Source organism: Schistocerca americana, unplaced genomic scaffold (assembly GCF_021461395.2).
Source record: "Schistocerca americana isolate TAMUIC-IGC-003095 unplaced genomic scaffold, iqSchAmer2.1 HiC_scaffold_77, whole genome shotgun sequence".
NCBI lineage: Eukaryota > Metazoa > Arthropoda > Insecta > Orthoptera > Acrididae > Schistocerca > Schistocerca americana.
In genome coordinates, this window is record NW_025726533.1 from 245,001 (window position 1) to 249,518 (window position 4,518).

The following is a 4,518-nucleotide window of genomic DNA, read 5'->3' on the forward strand; positions in this document are numbered from 1 at the left end:
ATGAGACGCCAAGCCGACCAAGACATCGATGGGCCCACAGTGCCCATCTTTCGACCCCACCCACAAAGCCTGCGTCCTCTGTCGACCACAGCACCCCAACGCCAGCGCCTCTGCCGCACGAAATCGTGGACCGGCAATCACTCCACCTGCGCCCCACTCCAACCGCCCAACTCGCAACTCCAGCGGATGAACGGCGGACTTTTCCCGCAGTCGCAATGTGCAATCCACCCCTATAACTTCCCTTTCATGAAGAGATATGTCCAAAATGCGACATTCCCGCTGTCCCTATACATGAGCTGCGAGCTGTACCAGTTACGAGCTAGAGACGCGATCGCGTTGCTCTCTGTACGAATGCCGATGCTGAGCGATCAGCTAGGAGGCGCTCCATCCATGTCGGTACCGGTGGGCGTTGCACTCGCAGTCGCAAAAACGTACGGCAAGTATATTACTCGGAAGAGGTAATGACAGTCCAAGCCCCCCTGCGTGGGGAGAGTCTTTCTAGGCCATGACCCACCGGAAAGGCCCCCCACCCCAGACATGTGACGTCACACCATCGGTATTGACGACTAGACTGATTCCTTATAATCATTTACCATACACCGGTGGAAGCTGCCGAGACGAGTAACTACATAGCGGGCTCGCCGTGTCACTAATGTACAGAGATACAACAGTTTCGACTGGAACCGGATTAAACGTATACACGGCGCTGATTAGTAATAGATAGAGCCATCAGAATACAGATAATGTATACAACTGTCCGTATACATGCTGAAAGACTCTGCTCACAATCACAACCACACGTCAGCCACACACCCTTATCACGCACTACTCTCTGCCTGTAACACGCACACAGACAATATGTAAGCACCAGCATGGAACAACACCCAGTGCATCCTCTCCGCCACATTAGACAATCCACACTGTCATAACCAGACCGGGAGATCCACTCAGAAAACAGAATATCCCACCCACCCGACAACCACCATTGCTCAGCCAAGCCACCAACACCCACACATGTCCTACACAGGGGTGCACCCAACATCACAATACTGCCTCCTCTCACAGCACACAAACAATGGCAGGAATGAAAGACACAGGTCTGCCACAAGCATGGAATGAGAGCGCCGCCTGTCATGAGCCAAAGGTGCATCCTGACGTGGCAAATCAGATGATGCCGCAGGCATCCACTTACTATAATCACAATCAACAAACCGGCCGCCCCGCCCCCCATTAAACCTTTCCTTACAACAATGTGTACTGTAACCTAACCTATATCGTACCTTAACCTAGCCTATATCGTACCTTAACCTAACCTATATCGTACCTTAACCTAACCTATATCGTACCTTAACCTAACCTATATCGTACCTTAACCTAACCTATATCGTACCGTAACCTAACCTATATCGTACCGTAACCTAACCTATATCGTACCGTAACCTAACCTATATCGTACCGTAACCTAACCTATATCGTACCGTAACCTAACCTACATCGTACCGTAACCTAACCTACATCGTACCGTAACCTAACCTACATCGTACCGTAACCTAACCTATATCGTACCGTAACCTAACCTATATCGTACCGTAACCTAACCTATATCGTACCGTAACCTAACCTATATCGTACCGTAACCTAACCTATATCGTACCGTAACCTAACCTATATCGTACCGTAACCTAACCAATATCGTACCGTAACCTAACCTATATCGTACCGTAACCTAACCTATATCGTACCGTAACCTAACCTATATCGTACCGTAACCTAACCTATATCGTACCGTAACCTAACCTACGTCGTACCGTAACCTAACCTACGTCGTACCGTAACCTAACCTACGTCGTACCGTAACCTAACCTACGTCGTACCTTAACCTAACCTACGTCGTACCTTAACCTAACCTATGTCGTACCTTAACCTAACCTATGTCGTACCTTAACCTAACCTATGTCGTACCTTAACCTAACCTATGTCGTACCTTAACCTAACCTATGTCGTACCTTAACCTAACCTATGTCGTACCTTAACCTAACCTGTATTGCGCCTTAACCTAACCTGTATTGCGCCTTAACCTAACCTGTATTGCGCCTTAACCTAACCTGTATTGCGCCTTAACCTAACCTGTATTGCGCCTTAACCTAACCTGTATTGCGCCTTAACCTAACCTGTATTGCGCCTTAACCTAACCTGTATTGCGCCTTAACCTAACCTGTATTGCGCCTTAACCTAACCTGTATTGCGCCTTAACCTAACCTATATTGCGCCTTAACCTAACCTATATTGCGCCTTAACCTAACCTATATTGCGCCTTAACGTAACCTATATTGCGCCTTAACGTAACCTATATTGCGCCTTAACGTAACCTATATTGCGCCTTAACGTAACCTATATTGCGCCTTAACGTAACCTATATTGCGCCTTAACGTAACCTATATTGCGCCTTAATGTAACCTATATTGCGCCTTAATGAAACCTATATTGCGCCTTAGCCTAACCCACATTGCGCCGTAACGTAACCCACATTGCCCCTTAACGTAACCCACATTGCGCCGTAACGTAACCCACATTGCCCCTTAACGTAACCCACATTGCGCCGTAACGTAACCGATATTGTGCTGTAACCCAACACACGTTGGGCCTTAACCCAACACACGTTGGGCCTTAACCCAACACACGTTGGGCCTTAACCCAACACACGTTGGGCCTTAACCCAACACACGTTGGGCCTTAACCCAACACACGTTGGGCCTTAACCCAACACACGTTGGGCCTTAACCCAACACACGTTGGGCCTTAACCTGCTCTGTAATTGTCATACGACGCGTTAAATTAGTGTAGTGTTGCCTAACTGCAACCCCCGCAATATAGTTTGCTACTCGCACTGCCCGGTCCCCAGTGTATCGCTTCATGTTAAACACCTTGCAGCTATACACTGTAATGTGGATGGCAGCAGGACGTACATGCTCAATGCCCTTTGCAGTTGTTCATTGGCATTTGCAGTTGTTCATTGGCATTTGCATGGCGAAGCACTTAGCCTACGCTGTGGTACGGCCTGTGTCAACTGTCCGCTGATGTTGTACGTCCAAATCACACACTGTACTGCACATTGGTCCTCATGTACTGAATGATACATCGTGGTACATGTGACCGTACAACGACTGCGCCAACAACGGCGAACCATGCGGTCCAAATGTTGTGCACTCAGCTACGTGTCGTCTCCCTATAAGAGCTGGATTGCAGTGTGGTATGCCCTGGATGGCGATCAGCATGAGCCGTCTGTTGATGTAGTGGCGCGTGTTGTCAGACGTAGTCGTCTCTTCTCACACACCGTGATAGCATGGTGCACTGCGTTCCACATCTGCGACATGCGACAGAGGCCGGTTGACAGTCGTTCGCGCAATGGACATCGCATACGTACGGGGGCCACCTTCCACGTGTTCGCGAAGCGTGCACATGTTGTTGCGTGTATGTGGGCAGACATAGTGTGTCGTGACACCTGACACAGGCATGCAACAATCGTTGAATTTGCAAATGGCGATGGACGCCTACGTTTGCTGGTGACGTTACGCAAATGAACAACTGGTAAACCGTTGTGGTGCGGTTGTTCTCGCTAGAGGTGAATCAGTGATGGCGACGATCGGTTGAGCTACCAACCGGTTGTTCCAGCGATACCCACCATGCCCACGAACGTGAATGGCATCTGGGTGTGAAGCGATACGCGGCGGTGGCTGGGTGGGACCGTCCCCGGCCGGTGAGGGGGGGCCTCCCGGCGTGCTGGCCGCGCGGTGCGTGGGCGCACGCGCTACAGCCGGCTGGTGGGGGCGGCCAGTGGCAGGCGCGCCGGCCGACGGAGGCGGCAGGCGGCGCAGCTGCGCGCCGGCGCACCCTGCACGCGGCGCCGTGCGGCCAAAGTAGGTCCTCGCGGGCCCGGTGCGAAGCGCGGTGGACATCTGCAGTGTGCTGGTCCGATTGAGGACTGTGTGCGCTGAGGATGCGCCGCCGCCCGGCGCTCGGCGCCGCGACGCCGTCTGCTGCTCGGTCGCCTCTGCGGTTCTCGCAGGTGGTTTGTATCGCAGCTGTGCGGACGTGTTGGCGCGTGCGCTGTGCTGGGAGAGTTCGCTTCGGCACCCAAGTGGGGCTTTTGTCCTTCTGTGGCGCTGGCGTTGGAGCTGCCGGTCACCGTAGGTGGCGCGTGTTGTCTCCCGCCGGCAATGCCACGACAGCACGCTCCCGGGCCTCTGTCGGCAGCGGCAAGCTCAGTTGGGAGCACGGGTGGTCGCACCTAAAGCGTCTACTCGCCAAACTCCGGGCGATTGCGCCTCTCTCGAACCCGACCAAGTACTTAGGACGGCGCTGCGCGCCGCCGGGACCTGAGAGGGTTTCGAGGTGTATGGTGCAGGGGAGCTCAGCCTCCTCCTGTTTGCAGAATAATTGAGCGGACGCTTGCGTGTTCGCGCGGGCCCCCGGGACACACTCCCGGGCGGCCGGCTGCTCAGCTCTAGTTGACGCAGC